At 39.7% G+C, this 25,568-nt stretch overlaps 1 protein-coding gene across 5 annotated transcripts in view; it reads right to left on the minus strand.

Annotated features, from left to right (window-relative positions):
- Positions 1-25,568, minus strand: part of FGD4 (FYVE, RhoGEF and PH domain containing 4) — a 239,094-nt gene that overhangs the window by 79,551 nt on the left and 133,975 nt on the right. The window contains exon 2 of one of the 5 annotated variants that reach the window (XM_060413212.1): positions 1,238-1,340. The exons of the other annotated variants lie outside the window; for them this stretch is intronic. The gene's annotated coding sequence lies outside the window, so the exon portion shown is untranslated. The remainder of the gene's footprint in view (positions 1-1,237; positions 1,341-25,568) is intronic. 5 annotated transcript variants of the gene reach the window in all.

The raw sequence follows: 25,568 nt of genomic DNA on the forward strand, positions 1-25,568 counted from the left end.
CACCATGTCCCTCTTTTTACTAACTTACTCAGACTCCAAATCAATGTTATCAATGCCCATGTTTTCAAAAAATGATGAGATTATGTACGTAACACTCATATTTAGTTACAACTCAAAATCTTTAGAACACTGCAATGCTTTAAAATACTGAAATACATCATGAGACACAGAGAATAGATCAATTCTCAGTTCAATTCCTGATAAATACTGAATTTCAGAGACTTTCAAAGAAATCATATGACAGTATTTATATACACATATTAAGTTTTCCCCCCTTCTAGCTGGCACAGTGGTATTAACAACAGACTGAACCTGTTTAGGAGAAAATAAAAGTTATATATGCCATTTAAGAAACTATAATCTAAGAGAGTTTATTTTCATAGAATCCAAATACTAAAATGAGATCTATTAAAGATAAAAGGCCTTAATTATTACTCAAAACAAGAAAAACTAATAAAACCCAACAACTTTCTATTGAGTAAAAAAATTCCCTTTTCCTTCAACTGATTATTGGGTTGCTACTGCTAAGTCACTTCAATCATGTCCGACTCTGTGTGACCCCACAGACGGCAGCCCACCAGGCTCCCCCATCCCTGGGATTCTCCAAGCAAGAACACTGGAGTGGGTTGCCATTTCCTTCTCCAGTGCATGAAAGTGAAAAGTGAAAGTGAAGTCGCTTAGTCATGTCTGACTCTTAGCGACCCCATGGACTGCAGCCTACCAGGCTCCTCCATCCATGGGATTCTCCAGGCAAGAGTACTGGAGTGGGGTGCCATTGCCTTCTCCAGACTAAAAACTATAATACTGCTTTATTTTCTGGGTACACCTTAAAATGTGTCTAGGTAAAACAAGTTTTAGAAGATTTAATAGTTGCAAGTATTGTCTGAGAAGTTATTAGAGACCAAATGCTACGACACATTAAATGAGCTTCATCAGGCACCCTTCTGCTAAAATGGACTGCCATCTAAATAAAGCATTGTCTAGCCAAACATAACAAAGGCCATGAATGCAAGGTTTAAGGAACATTATGTGACAACATATTGGTAAAATAAGCAAAGAAATAAAAGCTAAGTCTTCAAATGTATGACCTTATCTACCTTCTTAGAAAAACCAATTTAGTAGTCAAAGTATATTTGGAAAAACCCGCAGTGTACCATCCAGCCACTTAGTCTTTTAGGGGCATTAGAATTTTTGTTCCACAAATATCCCAAGAATGGCTTAGTATCTGAAAGATTACCTGCTGGGGTCTAGTGAAGGATGGCCTTGGAGCAGAAACTGAAAATCCACAGCCCAACTACAAAACAGAGGCAGAAACTGCAACCTAACAGTAAAATGAGACACTGTGAAAGCAAGAATACAGCTTTAGAGATGATTTATGGCAACAAAACAATAAAAGGGGGCCAGCTGGAGGGGGTAAATGAGAAAACAAATTAAATTGAATCTTGAAAAAAACAGATACCACTGCTACATATTAAAAGATGAAGCAACTTTAATAACTAACCTATTTAGAAACAAAAAATGTCTTGAATAAATAATTTTTAACTGAAAACTAGGCACTTAATTTCTGGATAGCAAACTTGTATGATCTGATGGGTTTAGTTAGTTAGCTCAGTTGCTCAGTCGTGTCCGACTCTTTGCGACACCATGAATCGCAACACTCCAGGCCTCCCTGTCCATCACCAACTCCCGGAGTTCACTCAGACTCGTGTCCATGGAGTCCGTGATGCCATCCAGCCATCTCATCCCCGGTCGTCCCTTTCTCCTCCTGCCCCCAATCCCTCCCAGCATCAGAGTCTTTTCCAATGAGTCAACTCTTCACATGAGGTGGCCAAAGTACTGGAGTTTCAGCTTCAGCATCAGTCCCTCCAAAGAAATCCCAGGGTTGATCTCCTTCAGAATGGACTGGTTGGATCTCCCTGCAGTCCAAGGGACTCTCAAGAGTCTTCTCCAACACCACAGTTCAAAAGCATCAGTTCTTCAGTGCTCAGCTTTCTTCACAGTCCAACTCTCACATCCATACATGACCACTGGAAAAACCATAGCCTTGACTAGATAGACCTTTGTTGGCAATGTCTCTGCTTTTCAACATGCTATCTAGCTTGGTCATAACTTTTCTTCCAAGGAGTAAGTGTCTTTTAATTCCATGGGTGCAGTCACCATCTGCAGTGATTTTGGTGCCCCCAATAAAGTCTGCCACTGTTTTCACTGTTTCCCCATCTATTTCCCATGAAGTGATGGGACCAGATGCCACGATCTTCCTATATGCAGGTTAGGAAGCAACAGTTAGAACTGGACATGGAACAACAGACTGGTTTCAAATAGGAAAAGGAGTACGTCAAGGCTGTATATTGTCACCCTGCTTATTTAACTTATATGCAGAGTACATCATGAGAAACGCTGGGCTGGAAGAAGCACAAGCTGGAATCAAGATTGCCGGGAGAAATAGCAATAACCTCAGATATGCAGATGACACCACCCTTATGGCAGAAAGTGAAGAGGAACTAAAAGCCTCTTGATGAAAGTGAAAGTGGAGAGTGAAAAAGTTGGCTGAAAGCTCAACATTCAGAAAACGAAGATCATGATCTGATGGATTTACAAGATCCCATTTATTCATCTCAGATGAATATGATGAAATGCCTGCAGTAAGAGATCAACTACACATCTATTTTCTTTTAAATCCATTCAAGTCATGATTACAAATCTTTTGCCAGTGATAGTAAATCCATAGCCAGAAACTTCATTATAGATCCTTATTTAAAGCCCATCTCAGACTTCAACCATTATCACAAGGTATGAAAAGAGAGTGAAAGATGCAGAAAACACATACTTAAAAGGTGTTTTTTTTTTTTAAAGCAAAGGCAAATATGCAACAGAGACCATACAAAGTTCAAAATCTTTACTATTATTTATTATCTGGTCCTTTACAGGAAAAGTTTGTTAACCATGGTCTAGGTCAAACACATCATGCATGGTAAAGGAAGTTTGACTAAAATTAAGCAGCACCATTTCATTAAACACTTCATCTTCTAACATCTTGGATATTAGCAACACAGAGGAATATTTTTTTTGCTTGTTTATGACTGACTCAGACTACTCACATTTGGAGACAGTCCTTATTTGGGTACCAGTTGCATAACAGGGACTTGAAACCAAAATTGTAACCAGATGGTCTACCCATCCAAGAGCTTTTATTACTAACAATAGAGGCTTTCAGATTCCAATTAACCAAGAACCAGGAGGGGTGATTAAACAAGTATCTTGGGCACAGATACAACATTATGTTAGCATTGGGTGTAGGGTCTTAACCATTTTGCATTCCTCTGTCTCATGCTTGCTGGGTCACATATCCTGTAAGAAATTCTAGACATATGTAACCACAAGGTATCATCAGATATCCTCAGTTAATCCAACCTCATCCGTGACTGCATAAACCTCCCAGTTCTAACTGGAAAGGTTCCTACTGTGGCTTACTTTTCATATATTGTCTTCTGCATGATACTTGTGAGTGGCAGATAATCTCTCTGACTGGTTAGGGTGACTTTGTCTCTTATTCGCAAAACTTTGTGCTGGGTTGTTATAGTTTGCCAACTTACTGTTGAATGAATCTTCCACAAATTAAGGTTGGATTTACTTCAAAGCAAAGTCCACTCACTTCCTGATTCTTCAGGCATAATCTCTTGTCATTGGATCCATGACCTCAGATCACTCTTTTGGGCATTATAGCCTTGTCTATACTGCCTCACACAACCAAAACATCTCTTCCAACTGTGCCAATTCTCTAGCCTAGAAGATCTTCATGGACTGACCACCTCTCAGGACAAAAGCATCTCTTAACTTACAAGCACAGAATAATTTTCTAAGGAAGACAATCTTTCTAGGATTATATTGCCCAGAAGGAAAGAGATAGTTTAAAAAAAAAAAAAAAACCCAGAAACAAAAAACCCTTTATTTTGAAATAACCTTAGATTTACAGGAGAGTTGCACTCAGACTCTTACTTAGGTTAGCATCTTATATAACTATGGTATGTTAAAAAACTAAGAATTTAATATTGGTACAATACTAAACCACAGATTTCAGATTTCACCATTTTTCCACTAACAGTCTTTTTCTGTCACAGCATCCAAACCAAGATATCATGTTGCATTGAGTTCTCCAATCTGTGAGAGTTACTCAGTCTTTGCTTGTCTTTCATTTCCTTGGCACTTTTGAAAAGTGCTGGTAGGTATTTTGTAGAGTGGCCCTCAAATTCTTTTCTCATGATTAGACTAGGTTTACAGGTTTGGGGAAAGAACATTCTACAGGTGATTTACCCATCTCACTACATTATACCACTGCATGATATTAACATTATTAGCACATGTGGTGCTAAATTTGGTCACTGAGTAAGGTAGTTCAAGGTAGGAGATAGATGGGTTCCAGGTTGGACATTTACAATCAGTCAGCCTCCTCTTTGCCTTTCCTGAGATAAGAGATAGGTGGGCTGCAGTTGAGGAATTTACAACCATCTCCCCATTTGCTCTTGGAAATGGAAGTAACAACAGAAACCGGGTAAATAGCTAGTCTTGTCTCTTGTTAACACCTTAAGGCAATAATCATGGCAAGGACAGAGAGAGGCAAAGATCCTTCTAAGTAAAAGATAAGAGAGACATTATACATGTTCAGAAAGGCTCCTTAAAGTCAAAAGTTGAAGGATGATTTCAGGCCATAATGAGTCTTGCTTCTCCCAGAAGCCTTAACTTCAAGATCCATTTTGACTGTGTGCGCACCCCAGGGCAGGGTCCCAGGTAGGTCAGGTATGGAAAAAGAAATCAGATAACTCGTCTGAAGGAAAACCAGTTAGTCTTAAGACAGAGCAGGAAGAACTGCCTTTATATAAATGACTTAACACCACTCTTTACAGTGTTCCTCCTCACTAGGAACGGATGCCCACACCCTTTTTCTCCAGTAGGGAATCTCTGCCTTGCTTCTATCTCAACTAAACAGTTTCTCTATGTGCTCTCCCACTTTTTGTTCTGCTATGCCTTTAATAATAAACTTTGTATCTGATATTTATAGAGTTTCTGCCTCTGTGATAAACACATTTTTCACTGGGGACAAAGATCCAGGGAAAATTAGCTTCCAGCCCTTGCTGATTTGGTGGCTAGGATTCCAAGTTTTTATTCAGGGTACCCAGGTTCAATTCCTGGGCAGGAAATTAAGATTTGACTTCATGCCACCAAATGCTGCTGCCTTGCTGAGATCAGTATCTGCCAAGTTTATCCACAGGAAAATATTCTATCTGTTATAAGACATTTTTCAATAGTCTCTCCTATCATCCCTTCAAGACTCTCCATTTGTCTCACAGATTCTGGATATGGGTCATATCTCCCATGTGCTGTTTAAAATGCCTAGACTAAGACATCAATTGCACTTAAAAAAAAAAAACCAGTCATAAAGGTTATAAAACTCATGGCTAAGGGTAACAAATCTATAGCAAGTAAATTTATTTCAGAAAACTACTTTAGTTTCCCAAACTTGAAGAACTCAATAACAAAATCCATACCCACGCCCACCCTACCTTGCCAAATAATTAATAAATCACAAAAGAGAAGAATTTTCTTCTTCTTGGAGAAGAAAATATATGGACAATTTTAATAAATTTCCTTGGACCTAGAAAATCGAAACCTAGGAATCCAATCTACAGAAAAAATCTTGTGTGTGAAAAGCATATGTACATGGATAATCAATGCAACATTATGCAACATACATAGTTGTGAAAAACAAAAATAAGACTGGGGAAATCTTCAAGGTATTATTAAATAAAAGACCAAAAAAAACTAGAAAAGTATGTATGATATAATCCAATTAAAAAATAAGATATATACAAACATGTATAAATGTACTGAAAGGAATGGAAGGTAACATGACAAAGGGACAGGGGTAGGGTGAGAGAACAAATGAGAACTTCTATGTTTTGCTGTCCATAGAGCAATATCATTAAAATCATTTATAACAAAAATATACTTCTATAAAAAAGAAAATCTATCAACGTTGCCAAGTAAATGTACTACAAAGTATTTTTATTTATTTTTTTATTTTATGTTTTTTTTTTTACAAAGTATTTTTAAAAGAATACCCTTTATATGTCATAGCTCAGTTGGAAAAGAATCCTCCTGCAATGCAGGAGGCTCCAGTTCGATTCCTGGTTCAGGAAGATCCACTGGAGAAGAGATAAGGCTACTCACTCCAGTATTCTTGGGCTTTCCTTGTGGCTCAGCTGGTAAAGAATCTGCCTGCAATGTGGGAGACCTGGGTTTGATCCGTGGGTTGGGAAGATCCCCTGGAGAAGGGAAAGGCTACCCACTCCAGTATTCTGGCCTGGAGAATTCCATGGACTGTATAGTCCATGGGGTCAAAAGAGTCGGACACGAATGAGCGATTTTCACTTCACTTCACTTGTAAGTGCACACCTATGTTCATAGCAGCATTATTCATAATAGCCAAGCTGTAGAGGCAAACCAAGTATCTGTTGACAGATGAATGCATAAATAAAATGTGGAATATATATACAATTGAATATTATTCAGCATGAAAATGAAGGAAAATCTGATACATGCTACAGATTGGGTGGCCTTGAAGCCATTATGTTAAGTGAAATATGTCAGCTGAAAAACACAAATACCTTATGATTCCATTTATATGAGTTACATAGAGTAGTCAAAACTGGGGATATGAAATGAATTGCCAGTCCAGGTTCGATGCATGATACTGGATGCTTGGGGCTGGTGCACTGAGACGACCCAGAGGGATGGTATGGGAAGGGAGGAGGGAGGAGGGTTCAGGATGGGGAACACGTGTACACCTGTGGTGGATTCATGTTGATGTATGGCAAAACCAATACAATATTGTAAAGTAATTAACCTCCAATTAAAATAAGCAAATTTATATTTTAAAAAAAAGAAATTAGAGTAGTGGTGCCAGGGACTAGAGGGGTGGAAGAATGAAGTTACTATTTTACAAAAGTTAAGTTTTATAAAATCAAAAAGAGTTCTATGGATGGATGGTTGTCACAGCACTACGACAATGGAATGTACTTAATGCCAGTGAGGTTCCTGGGGACTCTGTGGTAAAGAATCCACCTGCCAGTGCAGGAGCCTGGAGATCAATCCCTGGGTGGGGAAGATCTCCTGGAGAAAGAATGGCAACCCACTCCAGTATTCTTGCCTGGGAAATCCCATGGACAGAGGATCCTGGCAAGCTACAGTCCCAGGGGTCACAAAAGAGCTATACATGACTTAGAGAATTATAACAATGCCAATAAACTATACACTTAAAATAGGTAAGATGTTAAACTTTTTATTATGCATGTAAACAAAAAAGTAACTAAAAAAGCATATTTCTTGCTTAATAAAAAATAAAGAAATATTAATGCATTCAACTGCCTACTTAGCATCTCCACTAGTATGTCTAAGAAGTAATTAACATCTGACACACTCAAATCAGACTGTTATCTCTCAATTCTCACTCAAAATAAACTGCCTTTACCATCTTCTCCATCTCAGTAAATGGCAACTTCATCTGTGCTTAGGACTAAAGCTTGGAAGTATTCTAAAGTCCTCTTCTTTTCTCTTGCACTCTATATCATAGTGAAAGTTGCTCAGATGTGTCTGACTCTTTGCGACCCCATGGACTATACAGTCCATGGAATTCTCCAGGCCAGAATACTGGAGTGGGTAGCCTTTCCCTTCTCCAGGGGATCTTCCCAACCCACGGATCAAACCCAGGTCTCCCCACATTGCAGGCGGATTCTTTATCAGCTTAGCCACAAGGGAAACCCAAGAATACTGGAGTGGGTAGCCTATCCCTTCTCCAGCGGATCTTCCCGACCCAGGAATCAAACCAAGGTCTCCTACATTGCAGGAGGATTCCTTAGCAACTGAGCTATCAGAGAAGCCCAAAAGGGGATGTAACCACCAGGAAATTCTGTTGACTCTATCATCTACCATTACCACCTACACAGCTACTATTCTGGTCTAAATTACCACAATCACTGACTGGATTACAACAAGACCCTCCATCTGGTCTCCCTGCACCCACCCTTGTTCTCAGTGTGTGTCCTTAGTCGCTCAGTTGTGTCTGACTCTTTGTGACTCCATGGACTAGTCTGCCTGGCTCCTCTGTCCACTGCATTTTTCAGGCAAGAATACTGGAGTGGGTTGCCATTTCCTCCTCTAGGGGATCTCCCCAACCTAGGGATCAAACCTGTGTCTCCTGTAGCTCTTGCATTGGAGGCAGATTCTTTACTGCTGAGCCAATGGGAAAAGTACTATACTCAGTATATGTTTTCAAAAATGCCAGACAGTCTCTTTTAAAACCCAACTCAGATCACGTCACTCCTGTGCTTAATATTCTTCAACAGCTCCACATTTCACTCATAGTTTAATAACTGAACTGTTAATTGCAGCTGACAGGCTTTACATGATCTGGTCTTTAGTCCCCTTAGCAATGACCTCATTGCCTAGTATTACCCCCTTGCTCACTACACTCTAGTCATACTGATACCCTGCTATTCCTCCAACAGGAAAAGCATGCTTTACAGGAATTGGTTTAGCTGTTTTTTGCTGCAATGCTCTTCCCCCAGATAACTGCTTTCTCTTCACATCTTGGCTCAAGTTGCATCTTGCAACATGGGCTACCCTGACCACTCTTATCTAGTATAACTGCTACTCAAAGTTATAGCAGTTATACTTAATTGTTATAATATATAGTTATCAGTTCAGTTTAGTTGCTCAGTATGTCCAACTCTTTGCGACCCCATGGACTGCAGCACGACAGGCTCCCCTGTCCATCACCAACTCCAGGAGCTTGCTCAAACTCATACCCATTGAGCCGGTGATGTATCCAACCATCTTATCCTCTGTCGACCCCTTCTCCTCCTGCCTTCAATCATTCCCAGCATCTTTTTTCCAAAGAGTAGTTTTTCGGATAAAGTGGCCAAAGTATTGGAGTTTCAGCTTCAGCATCAGTCCTTCCAAAGAATATTCAGGACTGATTCCTTTAAAATGGACTGGTTGGATCTCTCAAGAGTCTTCTCCAACACCACAGTTCAAAAGCATCAATTCTTCACTGCTCAGCTTTCCTTATACTCCAACTCTCACATCTGTACATGACTGCTGGAAAAACCACAGCTTTGATTAGATGGACCTTTGTTGGAAAGTAATGTTTATGCTTTTTAATATGCTGTCTAGGTTGGTCATAACTTTTCTTCTAAGGAGCAAGCATCTTTTAATTTCATGGCTGCAGTCAACATCTGAAGTGATTTTTGAGCCCCCAAAATAAAATCTGTCACTGTTTCTACTGTTTCCCCATCTATTTGCCATGAAGTAATGGGACCGGATGCCATTATCTTAGTTTTCTTAATGCTGAGTTTTAAGCCAACGTTTTCACTCTCCTCTTTCACTTTCTCTTTAGTTCTTCCTCACTTTCTGCATAAGGGTGGTGTCATCTGCATATCTGAGGTTACTGATATTTCTCCCAGCAATCTTGATTCCAGTTTGTGCTTCATCCAGGCCAGCATTTTGCATGATATTCTCTGCATTTAAGTTTAATAAGCAGGGTGACAATATACAGCCTTGACGTACTCCCTTACCTACTTGGAACCAGTCTGTTGTTCCATGTCCAGTTCTAACTGTTGCTTCTTGACCTGCATACAGATTTCTCAGGAGGCAGGTAAGGTGGTCTGGTATTCCCATCTCTTGAAGAATTTTCTGGGGTTTGTTGTGATCTACACAGTCAAAGGCTTTGGTATAGTCAATAAAGCAGAAGCAGATGTTTTTCTGGAATTCTCTTGCATTTTCTATGATCTAAAGTATGTTAACAATTTGATCTCTGGTTCCTCTGTGTTTTCTAAATCCAACTTGAACATCTGGAAGTTCTCCATTCATGTACTGTTGAAGCCTGGTTTGGAGAATTTTGAGCATTACTTTGCTAGTGTGTCAGATAAGTGAAATTGTATAGTAGTTTGAACATTCTTTGGCATTGCCTTTCTTTGGGATTGGAATGAAAATGACCTTTCCCAGTCCTGTGGCCACTGCTGAGTTTTCAAGTTTTGCTGGCATATTGAGTGCAGCGCTTTCACAGTATCATCTCATTGTTTTCCTCTATCTCTCTGCTATGATCACTGAGGAAGGCTTTCTTATCTCTCTGTGCTATTCTTTGGAAATCTGTGTTCAAATAGGTACATCTTTCCTTTTCTCCTCTTCTTTTCTCAGCTATTTGTAAGGCCTCCTCAGACAATCATTTTGCCTTGTTGCATTTCTTTTTCTTGGGGATGGTCTTGCTCACTGCCTCCTGTACAATGTCAGAAACCTCCATCCATAGCTCTGCATGCACTCTGTCTATCAGATCTAATCCCTTGAATCTGTTTGTCATTTCCACTGTATAATTGTAAGGGATTTGATTTAGGTGATACCTGAATGGTCTCATGGTTTTCCCTACTTTCTTCAACTTAAGTCTGAATTTGGCAATAAGGAGCTCATGACCTGAGCCACAGTCAGCTCCAGGTCTTGTTTTTGCTGACTGCATAGAGCTTCTCCATCTTTGGCTGCAAAGAATATAATCCAATCTGATTTCAGTGTTGACCATCTGGTGATGTCCATGTGCAGAGTCTTCTCTTGTGTTGTTGGAAGAGGGTGTTAGCTATGATCAGTGCCTTCTCTTGACAAAACTCTGTTAGCCTTTGCTCTGCTTCATTTTGTGCTCCAAGGCCAAATTTGCCTGTTAAACCAGTATCTCTTGTCTTCCTACTTTTGCATTCCAGACTCCCATAATGAAAAGGACATCTTTTTTTGGTTTAGTTCTAGAACGTCTTATACGTCTTCATAGAACTGCTCAACTTCAGCTTCTTTGGGATTAGTGGTTGGGGCAATGACTTGAATTACTGTGATATTGAGTGGTTTGCCATTCAATATATAGTTATAGTTAACTGGTATAATATACATATATATTATATATAGTGAGCTGGTATATATATATAATATATATACAGTTAACTGCTATAAGATATTGTTATAGTTAACTGTTGTAACTGCTTTACACATTGTACCCCCTCCCATAGTACTTATCACCTTCTAACAAACTGCATTATTTATTTTGTTAATTGTCTCTCTGCCCTAGTTAGAATGTAAGCCCTGGGAACATCTCATGAACATCACCTGCCAAATTAAGTAGATGCTCAGTAACTAATTGTTGAAGGAATAAATTCTAGACTCTTTAGGCAAGTTTCCCTTCATCTGCTTACATTTTCATTTTCTATTTCATGAGAAGTGTTTTCTAAATTTCAACAATAAGGAAAGATGGAGCTGCTTGAGAACTCAATCTACACAAAATTTCAAACATTTCCATTCTGAGGTAAAATTTAAACATTCCAAGTTATTTATATACAAATTCTAAATATCTGAATATCTAAATATCTATATAGATAAATATCTATATATACAAATATCTATCTAAATAGAGCGGAACTGTACCCAATTCATCTTTCTGAATCCAGGAGATTTCTAAACATCCGGAATTGTGGAACTATCTAGATGTTTGTCTTGATTAAAAAAAAAAAAAAATGTAGCAGCCAAAAGTCCCAGCAATGGACTGAAATATTTTCTGTAATTTTGTTTACATTTAATAGACCAACTAAAATGCACAACAGCTGCCAGTGTTTCAGACTCAGCATCTGATACTATCTAAAATTATAGAAGAGTATAGAGTTAAACTGTTAGGAAAAGTAGATTGCTTCAGATCTTTGAAGTTCAAAAGTAATATGAACTTAAAATAAGCCTTGAAGGTAGGTAACTGTAGATATTCCTTATTTTTAAAGGTTCCATTGTGTGGGGAAATTAACAAGATGGCACCAGTCAAGCTCTCTCAACCCATGCTCTCAAGCCCCTCTCACCCCATGTTCTGCAAGCAATGACTGCACGGTTGTGTATGGCTGAGATCACGGATAGCACTGCATTCGTGTCATGAGGTACTTGCTTGGTGACGGGCTACTTTTTGCAGCACGCCTGTAGGAACTTCACCCTGGAGGCCCTGGCTGCTGCAGCATCAGTCTACACTGGAGTGACATCATGGCTACGTCATATGAGGTTACATTATGGCTATTTATGGTTGTGTGATGGCTGCTGCTACAGATGTAGCTGCATCAGCCAGAAGAGAGGCTGTGTTATGGTTGCCATGCCAGCCAGGAGAGAATACTCATGTCTGTAGTTCCTACGGCTCCTCAAGTCTCCTTCCAGCCTCTTACCTCGAGCCTTGCCTACCCTGGATTCAGCAAACAGTGTGGACAGTGTGAACAGCAAGACATCTGGTGTAACAAATAGGATCAGCAATATACACTGCTTTATGCTACAACTAAAATATGTATAAAGGTAACTAACTGTTACTACTGTATCTAAGGCAAATCCAACAATATATATAATGAGATAAAATAAATGCAGCCTCTGAAAACACAAAATAATTTGTTTTCAAACTAGTAGCAATTTTCCTGAAACATGTTTCATAATTTTATTAAAATTTTTGCTATTCAAAAGTAATGGAAACATTAATAAAATTTCTAAAGACTGCTATAGTGACTAATCCTTTCAAAGTTAAAATTTTATTAGATGAACTGAAACACAAATCACTAAGATTGAGTTCCAGCTTTGATGGAAGTTTTGAGCTTATAGATGAGGCCCACAATCACGGTACCTGTTATGTATATGTACATATGCTGCAGCTACTGTCCAGTCGCTCAGTCATATCCAACTCTGCAATTCCATGGATTGTAGCCTGCCAGGCTTCTCTAGCCGTGGCACTTCCCAGGCAAGAATACTGGAGTGGCTTGCCATTTCCTTTTTCAGGGGATCTTCCCGACCCAGGCATCCAACCTGCATCGGCAAGTGGATTCCTTACTACTGAAGCCACCTGGAAAGCCCAATACAGCAGACTGCATATATCACTACAATTTAATCATGAGTTCTAGTGGTCTAAATCCCTGCTCCCCACTTTCAGAGTGACCATTTGTTAGGTGCCATGAATCCCCACACAGAAAGTGCTGAAATCACATTCCACCATGCCTTCTGGGTTGGTGCTGGGGCTGCTTGATCAGTGTGTTCTGTTGTGCTTTGATATAGTGTTATTTTGGGTACAGATCAAACTTCCTCTGCATCATCCTGCATGGGGAAGGGAGCTAGGGGCAGTTTTTCCACCCTCAACCATACCCTGATGGAGGTTCCCTTTTTGGCCATAGTTAACAAAGAATGTTGGTCAAGATTACAGAAAAACTCTTGCTATTTAAAGCACAAAAAAATTACTCTGTGTCTACAGCCATGACCAAAGCGGAAGGTGAGAGTAAAGACAAACCACAATGTTGTTCTTTTTGCCTACTTGCAAAGGGCAGTTCTAGTTGACACCATCTGAGCTGAAGGAGGTTCACAGCCTGCTGTGCTTTATCAGATAAACTGCTGCTAATTTATCTGTTGTTCAGTGGCTAGGTTATGTTTTACTCTTTGGGACCCCATGGATTGCAGCATGGCAGGCTTCCCTGTCCTTCACTATCTCCCTGAATTTGCTCAAATTCATGTTCATTGATTCCATGATGTTATCCAATTTATAATAACACCCATTTCTTGGTTCCTTCTTCCTTATAACTAAGTGGAAGAAGCTGAGCCCTAGATTTATCAAAACATCCTGCATTACTGCTGTACTGACAATGAGAAATATCCCTGAGAAGCTGTCTAACCTAATCAAGTAAGTGCTGAGTTTTGAAGTCATCACACTTTTTGCCTAAGTCTAAGGTTTATAACAATTTAAAATTTTGAAACTGATGAACATACCATGGAAGACCTCTAAGTATATTAATGTGCAGATGGGCCTGCTAACTGGTATTAGATTTCCCCATAGGATCATCTGTATCTGATTAGAGGCTGCACACATGCACACCTAAGCAACTTTCCTTGATCCCCAGAAGCGTAACACATGGCTGTTTCTGGGCCATTTGTACTAGTTTTACAGCTAGTTTACTAAACACACCCTTGGGCTTTCTAGGTGCCACTAATGGTAAAGAACCTACCTGCCCATGCAGGAGATATGAGATGGCTGTTCAACCCCTGGATCAGGAAGATCCTCTGAAGGAGGGCATGATAACCCACTCCAGTATTCGTGCCTGGAGAATCCCATGGGCAGAGGAGCCTAGAAGACTAGAGTCCATTGGGTTGCAAAGAATCGGACACAACTGAAGCAACTTAGCACATATGCCAACACACCTTTCCAGCAATTTAAACATTCTTCAGGGTACCTCTGTCATACAACTCTCATTTGCCTAGGTTCAAATCCTAGCTTTACCATTTAATAGTTGGGTGACTGACTTACATAAATTTCCTGATCTCTAAATGAGAATTCATAGAATTTACAACAGTACCCCTTTTATAAGGTTGCTGTGAAAATTATGATTTAATTCTAGTGAAAGTACTAGAGTACTAGCTAGCACATGATAATTGCTATATAACTATTTGCTATTATTTTTATAACCCGTATAATACTCACAGCTGTATAATTGTCAGGATAGTGGATCAGGGGACCAGATCTTTACTCTCTCCTCCCTCTAATCTCTTAAAGCCCTTCCCTTTTGCCTCCTCCTATGCCTGGCATTCTCCTTATATTTACCCTTACTAAGGCCTGAATTCTGACTTACAGCACTTGCTCATGCTTGCTTACTAGCAGCTGCCATTTGCTTCAGTGTCTCTGCTACTTTCAGGGATTCCCAATAGGCCATTTTGGATAAATTTTGACCAGTTAATGACTCTTTTGCAAATTAATACAATAATGAATTATTGACAAATAAGTGGCCTGGTACATTAAACATAACAGTATTAGTAATGACAATGTGATATCTGACTTTTTTTTTTTTTTTTTTTGGCTGCCCCATGAGGCTTGTGAGATCTTAGTTTCCTGACCAGGGACTGAACCTCAGCAGTCAAAGTGCAGAGTCTTAACCACTGGACTGCAGGGAATTCCTTGAGCCTGACATTTGATGCAGAGTAGAATTTACTGTAGATCATTTCAATCCCAAACAATTTAATGATTATTCTTTACCTTTTACCATGATTATAAATGCATATCCTGGATTCCATAACTTTTTTCATTTTCCCTCCAGTTTATATTACTCACAATCACTAGTTTTTAACAATCATTTTCTGAAAAGCACCTTTAACTGCCCACCATAACCCCTTAAATTCAGTATTTAATAGCTCTCATCTTTATGCCTCCAAAGTACAAGCTGCTTTTATAAGCTCTGAGAATATCCAATGGCCAACTGCGAAATGAGTAACAAAACCTTCTACTTTATTCTTTTTTCCTTTGGTTTCTCCTTACAGGTACTAAGTGATAACTCCCTAATTAAAAGTGCCAGGTACTCTGCTAATTACTGGGGACAGGAGGACGAATAAGACATAATTCTTACCCTTAGCTAATTCTGAAAGATATGTGCAGTCCCTTAGGTGTCAGTCCCCTTGCCCCCATCCCTTTGCTAACTGCCATTAGGAGGCAACTGGACCATTTACCCTATCAGCAATGGCTGCTGCTGCTGCTGCTAAGTCCCTTCAGTCGTGTCCGACTCTGTGCGACTCCACAAGACGGCAGCCCACCAGGCTCCCCCGTCCCTGGGATTCTCCAGGCAAGAACACTGGAGTGGGTTGCCATTTCCTTCTCCAATGCATGAAAGTGAAAAGCGAAAAGTGAAGTCTCTCAGTCATGTCCGAATCTTCACGATCCCATGGACTGCAGCCCACCAGGCTCCTCCATCCATCGGATTTTCCAGGCAAGGGTACTGGAGTGGGGTGCCATTGCCTTCTCCAATCAGCAATGGCAGGGGATGAAAAGGAGAGAATTAGAAAGGGACTGACTTAAGAAGGGAGGGACAGAGAGGAGGAAAGGATAACACTTACTTAGGCTCCTGACTAACTGTCAGGGAAACAGTGCCTTTCACTTTAAGAATGCAAGAAGACTAGAGTTCTGTGTGCAATATTTTAGGAGTCTGTGAGACTGCAGGAAGAACAGTCTGCCCTGTTCACTCATTAGGTTTGGCCAGTCTTAACACTCTACCTGCCTCATTTTCCAATCTCATTGTTAAACTTTTCAGATATATTCGCTCTGAAATTTTCTTTAAAATATCATTTCAATGCTTGTTAAGGTAAGGGGGAGGGAAAAGCCTATTTGCCCCACGCAAGTTCAGTTAAAAGAGACTATGGCCCGTTTTTTGTTTTTTTTTTTTGTCCCAGTAATTATGGGTTAATCACTTGTCTTTCTTTAGAAGGGCTGATTTCCTTAATTTTATCAATAACATAACAAATATCAGTCAAGGGATTAGGCTGGAGGGAGGGAAAATGCACTTATGGAGAGCAGGGCCAAGTTTCTGGGTGTTTGTGGGTTCCTTCAGGACTCCACAGGGCTCACAGAAGTTCATTAAAGAGCCCAGGTGAAAAGTAACAGCAGTCTTCACAGGAGGTGTCACATGTCCTAGGACAAATTTCACCAAAGTGTGCCCTGTGAAAAAGATCTCTCAATTCCCCCTTCTACCACTCCACCACAACCAACCAACTAATCATGATTCTATATGAGATATTTGTGACCTGCCAAATTTGACAGTTTTATCTTGCAGACTCATGATATCAATAGGCATACTGAGGCATCAAGAGCCCTACAGTAAAAAACGAAAACAAAAACCTGTTTAACTCTGAACACAGTATATGTCCAGGAAACATTTTTATCATTTATTGCAAGTTAAAATCCCGTGGCACTTAGAACACATTTTGGGACAAGTTACCCCAGGGACTCCTCCCATTCTATCAACTATTGCTCAGGCTACTTCCCATACTTTCCTAACTCCACTGCTCCTGACTTCCTGATAATCCTTTTGGCTGCCTACACGACCATAACTCTCAAATTATGAACTGAAACTCCAATCTGGCCTTGGCTTTCAGACATGGCCCTACTGTCCCCAGCTTCAATGCTGCACAATCCCAAAATGCGCTGACCACAAACACAGCATTAGGGCAGATCCAGGATGCTTGAGTCCTGCACATGGAGTCTAAAACTGGAATAGCCTTCAGCTTTAAAAACAACTCAGATGAAATGACACTGTGTAATTCTGCCAGTCTACTTCTACTTCCTTTCCATTCTGTCCATCTCTCTTCCTCTCACCTGCAAAATTCCACAGCCTAGAAGACAAATGCGTACTATTTAGTAAACACTTAGTTCAATCCCTGGGTAGGGAAGAAGAAGAAGGAAATGGCAAGCCATTCTAGTATTTTTGCCTGGGAAATCCCATGGCAGAGGAGCTTGGAGGGCTATAGTTCATGGATTGGCAAAAGAGTTGGATACAACTTATCAACTAAACAACAACAAGGCATTTTAGTGTCCATGACAAAGATGAGTCAACTGAGGTGGTATTAAGTGACTAGGCTGGTGATAGATGTCATATCTACATATAGTTCGTAAATACCTTCTGGGCAGGGACTTTAGCTGATAATCCTGTGGTTTTCACTCAGTCAGTCAGTCAGTTAGTTCAGTCGCTCAGTCATGTCTGACTCTTTGCGACCCCATGAATTGCAGCACGCCAGGCCTCCCTGTCCATCACCAACTCCCAGAGTTCACTCAAACTCATGTCCATCGAGTCGGTGATGCCATCCAGCCATCTTATCCTCTGTCGTCCCCTTCTCCTCCTGCCCCCCAATCCCTCCCAGCATCAGAGTCTTTTCCAATGAGTCAACTCTTCGCATGAGGTGGCCAAAGTATTGGAGTTTCAGCCTCAGCATCAGTCCTTCCAAAGAACACCCAGGACTGATCTCCTTCAGAATGGACTGGTTGGATCTCCCTGCAGTCCAAGGGACTCTCAAGAGTCTTCTCCAACACCACAGTTCAAAAGCATCAATTCTTCGGCGCTCAGCTTTCTTTATAGTCCAACTCTTACATCCATACATGACTACTGGAAAAACCATAGCCTTGACTAGACGGACCTTTGTTGGCAAAGTAATGTCTCTGCTTTTGAATATACTATCTAGGTTGGTCATAACTTTCCTTCCAAGAAGTAAGCATCTTTTAATTTCATGGCTGCAATCACCATCTGCAGTGATTTTGGAGCCCCTTTCCAAAATAAAGTCAACCACTGTTTCCAGTTTCCCCATCTATTTGCCATTAAGTGATGGGACCAGATGCCATGATCTTATTTTTCTGAATGTTGAGCTTTAGGCAAACTTTTTCACTCTCCTCTTTCACTTTCATCAAGAGGCTTTTTAGTTCCTCTTCACTTTCTGCCATAAGGACGGTGTCATCTGCATATCTGAGGTTATTGATATTTCTCCTGGCAGTCTTGATTCCAGCTTGTGCTTCTTCCAGCCCAGCATTTCTCATGATGTACTCAGCATATAAGTTAAATAAGCAGGGTGACAATATACAGCCTTGACGTACTCCTTTTCCTATTTGGACCCAGTCTGTTGTTCCATGTCCAGTTCTAACTGTTGCTTCCTGACCTGCATATAAGTTTCTCAAGACGCAGGTCAGGTGGTCTGTATTCCCATCTCTTTTAGAATTTTCCACAGTTTATTGTGATCCACACAGTCAAAGGTTCTGGCATAGTCAATAAAGCAGAAATAGATGTTTTTCTGGAACTCTCTTGCTTTTTTGATGATCCAGCAGATGTTGGCAATTTGACCTCTGGTTCCTCTGCCTTTTCTAAAACCAGCTTGAACATCTGGAAGTTCATGGTTCACATATTGCTGAAGCCTGGCTTGGAGAATTTTGAGCATTACTTTACCAGCATGTGAGATGACTGCAATTGTACAGTAGTTTGAGCATTCTTTGGCATTGCCTTTCTTTGGGATTGGAATGAAAACTGACCTTTTCAGCATGTAACAAAGTGATTACATCTGTTATAGCATAGCTATGTGCCATGACTCTGTGCCTCTATTTCAATGAATACTGTGCAGCCAGGAGCTTCCAAATACCCAAGACATTAAAAAAAAAAAAAAAAAATCATCCTGGATTAAGAAAAATCCAAGAGTGAGAATCTTATTTGGAGTCAGTGAACTGAGACAGAATCCCAGACTTCCCTTTTCCCAGCTTTGAACCGCCTCCTTACTGTTCTTCAGTCTTCCGATTTCTGTTATCTTTGCTCTAGGATAAGTCTCTTTAGCAGACTCTTAGATATTCCCTCTGGAAACCAACAGGTAGAGTCCCTTAGGCTCACTCCATGCTAGTCTAGTCTTCCTTAGCTCTCGGCTACACAGCTGTCGCTTCTGCTAAACCTGACCCAGGCCTCAGTGAGGCACTTCCACATACGTCATACCATGTGAAAAGCAACAGCAGTCTTCACCCTCAGCATCCATAATACATATGTAGGACTGGTATCTGCATATTATGGTTGAAGAAAGCAAGGTTGGTAAATAGTGATAAATCCAAGAGTCACATCAGGGTTTTTGATTCCAAGGTCAGTTTTCTTTCCACTACAACTCATGGCCCTGTTGTCGGGCTTGTTTGTACTTTGCACTGGAAATAAGCCCATGATTTGGAGCTGTATTTCCAGTATTTCCAGGGCTATGAGGACTCATTAGTATTCATTCTGCTTAGCCAAAGATTCCATTAACCACATACAAGCACTACAGTGATCTTAAATCCAAATGAAGTGAAATATTGATCTGAGAAACTAAACATAGCCTTTAAATCGTTAATGACCCCCTATTTGTCACAAGACCAAGTTTAAGAAATATTTTGAGTTTTTAAATAAAATCTTGGTATCTACTCTAAGAAATTAAGATAATAATAAATGACCTCAGGGAATCAGGTCTCTATTTCATTAAAAAATTCTACTAAATCCAGCAATGACAACTTGCTACAGACTTCAAAGGACTAAAGTGTATTTCTTCCTCATAACTGGAATACAGGCCAACATTTTTCCCTACCTGAAGACTGATTATAACTGTGAGTTGGAAGTAAAAGATAAAAAGTTAAGAGTTAATAAAGTTTTATTGGAATACAGCCACACTCCTTCTTGTGAATACTGTCTATGATGCTTTTTGCTAGGTTGACAGAGTTAAGTATCTATAACAGAAACCATATGGCCTAAAATATTTATGATCTGGCCCTTTACAGAAAAGGTCTGCAGACCCTGCCCTAAATAATCAAGGCAACAAACCACAAATCAGTACTATAAATGTTATGATATTATATGATAACACTATTATTGATATTATAACACTGCTGCTGCTGCTAAGTCGCTTCAGCAGTGTCCGACTCTGTGCGACCCCACAGATGGCAGCCCACCAGTCTCCGCTGACCCTGGGATTTTGCAGGCAAGAACACTGGAGTGGGTTGCCATTTCCTTCTTCAATGCATGAAAGTGAAAAGTGAAAGTGAATCGCTCAGTAAGTGTCTGACTCTTCATGACCCTACAGACTGCATCCTACCAGGCTCCTCCGTCCATTATAACACTACTGTTATCATATTATAACACTATTATTATAGCACTATGTTATAATACATTCATACTATAAATTTCCAGAATTAATCTTGGTTCTGTCCCCAGCTAGCAATGTGATCCCAGGCAAGGAAAAACCTCTAGGTTTCAGGGAACTCACTGCTGGCACAACTGATCTAGCACATTCGAGGTTACAAATGACCCAGGGATGTATTTGGTAAATGAACAATGTTACAAGGTATAATCTTTGGTTTGTTATTGGTCTAAATCCCACATGCCCAGCATCCTTGTAATTCAGTTGCAGTTGCCTTCCCATTTTTCACAAAAACTATCTTCCCCAGGAATCTACTGCATGTGAATTAATAAGCCAACAGGTCATGCTTTTTGGTCAGTGATGCTCAACCATGAATCACCTGTGGAGCTTTAGAAAAGAAAACTATAATACCTTGGCTGAATCCCAAGCCAATGAAATCACGAACTCTAGGGGTTGGGACCCAGGTATAAGCGTGTTTTAAAGCTTCTTAGGTGATTCCAATGTGCAGTCAAGGTTGAGAACCACCATTCCTGGTGTCCTGGTAACAGGCTTGGATCAAATTAGTATATTCAGTGGAAGCTGTATGAAATAAATTTCATAATTTTAAGCTGTTGAGCTGAAGCTCCACCAAATTTATATCACAAAATGTGGATTCCCAGAAGACTGTAAAATTTTAATAGAACTGGTTTAGGCTTGCAGCATCAATTGACTCCTGTGTAAGTCATAGCCAATACTTATGTGTTGAGCGTGAGGCCCTCTTCAACATCTGGTTAATAAAGATTATCTGATTTTTGAACCCAGTACTGAAAAAAAAAAAAAGAGACACCCACTGGGTTTGCATGAAAAGCTACCTTGAGAATCCAGAAGAAGGAGATTATTTCTGGCTGATGGAGAGTATGGCAAACTTCGCTATGGAAGAAGAAACTTCTGAAAATAATAATATTAAAATTTTTTTTGACTTCATAAACTCTGAAGAAATAAAAACAGATGTAAGAAATAAACCTGAAGGGCAAAAGATGGTTTTTCTCCTAAGAGCTATAGCCAACTCATTTATTCAAGATGTCTGGTTTATAAATTAACCAGAATCTTGGCTTTTCCTCTTCCTTTTTACCCACTGCCAAACTATTTTCCATTTATTCACAATAAATTTATCTGCAGGTCCAGAGAGAAGACGAAAATCCAACTGGCCAAAATGTTTCATAAGGTTTGACAAGGATGTTGCTAAACCAAACAGAACTGTTTTTCACAATGTCAATTACAGCAATTAAGACTGGACTTCTGTTTCTCTACACAAATGGAAAAATACATCCTTTTCATAAGCAAATCCTTCCTGACCTAGTTTGATTTTCATTCATTTTGTATCTGCTTTTCTGGTTTATTTTTCTGAACTTGATTTCTCTAAACCTGGTTTCCAGCACCCAAAACATTCTAGCCTAATGCTCTCTCAAAACTAAGTTCAGAAATTTTTCTGCTCTAGTGCTTATTGCTCAGGCACAGATCACACGTAGATGCAGACTTTGATAACTGACAGTTTTTAAAAAAAATCTGATAAGGTAGGTGGTTTTCCAAAAAGGGCATGGTGACAATCTATGGTCTATCCCAGCTCTTTTTATCTTGATACTCTTTTAAGACAAATATTAACATAAATATCATTTGACTAAAATTTTAACGCTTAACAGCTTATGTAGATATTTGCTTTCCTTATTCCTGGCTGTGTAATCAGACCAGCAGGCCTCACATTTTCCCCCAGGCTACATTTCTAGACCAGGAGCACAACAGCATTATGTGCTTAGCTTTTAACACTGTGGGTGTTGTTTTAACACTGTTGGGGGATTGTTCCAAGTCATGCAAACTTAAAAAGCAATACTGATCTAGCTTATCTTTTATTTTTTATATGCATTTTTTGGTTGATAGAGGAAGGAAGTTAAGAAGAAAAATAATCCAATTTATCAAATATAACCATTTCTCTAATTCTGAATTTTAAAACTGCATTATATAAGTCATATTTAGTTATGTCTAACACGATTGCTCCTACAAAGAAAAAGTTTATTCACTCAAAGATGAAACCAATCTTATGCTTGTTTAAAATTCTATAATAGTACTGAAACATCTGTAGGAAAAATTCCATTGTTTCCAAATAGGACCCTTTATCATCAGACACAAGCCTGTAAAGGCTTCGTATCTGCCTACTCACAGTCATGCACTCCTAATGTTCTATCCACATTCTGATCTTCTCCATTCCTGTAACACACTATGCCTCTTTTCATGTCTGTATGATTTTGCATATCCGTTCCCTTAGCTCAGTAGTCTATCTTTAAACACATTAATCTAGTTTCAGTGTCACCATTTTTGAGGAAATTTCCTTGAGTCAAAAAAAACAGTTGCCCCTCCTTTTCTATTCTCCACACACACATTTTTTTACCTATACTATGACACCTGTCATGCACAATCACTGCTTTTACTGGGTTTCTACCCTTTCAAATCAAGTTTTACAAGAACTGTTGAAGAGGAAACATTTCTAGATTGCTACATTTTATTCTATCTCCTTTCTTTTCCTATCATTTTTCTAACAGGAAAATTTCAAAGAGCTAAATGTCTTAAACAGAGGAGGGGAAAAACAGAAAAACAAAAAAGGGAAGGGAGTACACCCTTGGAACTTAGCAAAATACCTTAAATAGTTTCTCTTCATCTTGCCACAATTTTCTTCATGTAAACTATTCTCTGAATTTCTTAGTCTCAAGAAAGGAGTGATGGAGTGCTTTCTGTTTTTAAAGGAGTACTCAGGTTGCTGGGCAGAGAACAGAGTTTAAGAGGTTAATAATCCAAGGAAAAGTTGAGCATGACTTGAACCAGAAGAGTAGCAATGAAGGCATTAACATGTGGTCAGTTTTATATCTTTCAAAGCAGGACTGGTGGACAGATTGGATTGACAGACTGGGGAGAGGAAAAAAAGATTCAAGAAGACTAAAAGATTCAAGAAGACTAGTTTTAGGCCTGAGTATAAGAAGTAATGGTTACTACATAATGACATAGAGATGAGCAGGCTACAAAGGCTTAGGGGTTTTTTATGAGAAGAAAGAGAGTTCTTCCCCAGGCTAAGTTTTAATAATCACCATGCAGAATAACTAACTTCCACGACTAACATTATTTTTCTTCTCAGAGGCACTTTTCTGTGGCCTGCTTCAAGATATGACTTAAAAACTACAGATCTTGGGTCAATTAGCAGAGGAAAAACCCTTAGAAGGGTCTGATCTGAACAGGGCTTAACAGGGACTGTGGGAAGGAATAAGTTATAGAATGTATTTAAATCAGATGAAGACCTTCAAAAATATACTTCAGACCAATAAAAATTACCTTTGTGGGGCTTCCCTGGTGGTCCATTGGTGAAGACTCTCTGCTGCCCATGCAGGGGGTCCAGTTCAACACCTTAACAGGGAACTAGATCCCTCATGTCACAAGTAAGACCCAGTACAGCAAACTAAAAATAAATGTTTTTTTTTTAAAATTAGCTTCTTGGACTTCCCTGCTGGCTCAGTGGTAAAGTGTCCACCTGCCAATGCAGAAGACACGGGTTCCACCCCTGATCTAGGAAGACCCCACATGCTGCGGAGCAACTAAGTCCATGCACCACAACTACTGAGCCTGTGCTCTTAGAGCCCAGAAGCCGCAACTACTGAGCCTATATGCGGCAACTACTGAAGCCTGCACACCCTAGAGCCATTGCTCCGCAACAAGAGAAGCCACCACAATGAGAAACCGGCACACTGCAACTAAAGAGTAGCCCCTGCTCTCCACAACCAGAGAAAAGCCCGCGGAGCAACAAAGACCCAGCACAGTCAAAGTAAAATTTTAAAAATAAATTTTTTTAAAACTTAGCTTTGAGTTTATATATATGAAATAGCACAGAATAAAGAAGACTAACAGAGCGATAAGCACCTAGGAAAAATCCTTTTTATGAATGAATGGTATTCCAGTGTCTAAGGAAAACTGTTCAGGTTTAAATCTTTCTTTTCTTAATTTTAAACAAAATTTTATCTTTATTATGTTACAATTTTACACCTTTGAATACATGGAAACACACAATACTGTCATTCTATGAGTCCCCACTTTATATTAAGTGATCTTTGTATTAAGCAGAAACAGGACATGATATTGGAAACTTCACCATCTGCACCTTCTTCAGCCAGCTTTCTTCCCCACAGTCTAAAATGTGGCCATACCAAACTGCTTATGGGTCACATAACATGAGAGACCTTGTGGTTTCTTATTCCGGAAACTTTACACATTTCACCTTTCCCTTCTCCAGGGGATCTTCCCAACTCAGGGATCAAACCCAGGTCTCCCACAATGTGGGCGGATTCTTTACCAGCTGAGCCACAAGGGAAAACCTCCTTCTGCCTAGAATCCTCTAAATATGCCTTCCCCCATATTTCCCCATTCCACGACGTCGACTTCTTAATTCCCTAAATCTCAGCATTACTGATACATCCTCAAATCACAAAACTGCATTCCCATGTGCTCCCACAGCTCATTATGCACACAGTCTTATTTTCCCATCTTGTATTTTTTTTGTTTGTATCTTTGGTGGTCCATTTGCTCGAAGAGAGCATAGATCATCACTTGTTTGCTTTCTTATGTATCCCCACTGCTTACCAATGGGCCCGGCACACTGAATACCTATTAATAGGAAAGTACTTTGGGGATTTTTGTATTGACTACGCCAAAGCCTTTGACTGTGTGGATCACAACAAACTATGGAAAATTCTTCAAGAGATGGGAATATCAGACTTCCTGAGAAATCTGTATGCAGGTCAAGAAGCAACAGTTAGAACTGGACATGGAACAACAGACTGGTTCCAAATTAGGAAAGGAGTACATCAAGGCTGTATATTGTCACACTGCTTATTTAACTTATATGCAGAGTACATCATGTGAAGAAGCAACAGTTAGAACTGGACATGGAACAACAGACTGGTTCCAAATTAGGAAAGGAGTACATCAAGGCTGTATATTGTCATACTGCTTATTTAACTTACATGCAGAGTACATCA

Source organism: Ovis aries, chromosome 3, assembly GCF_016772045.2.
Source record: "Ovis aries strain OAR_USU_Benz2616 breed Rambouillet chromosome 3, ARS-UI_Ramb_v3.0, whole genome shotgun sequence".
NCBI lineage: Eukaryota > Metazoa > Chordata > Mammalia > Artiodactyla > Bovidae > Ovis > Ovis aries.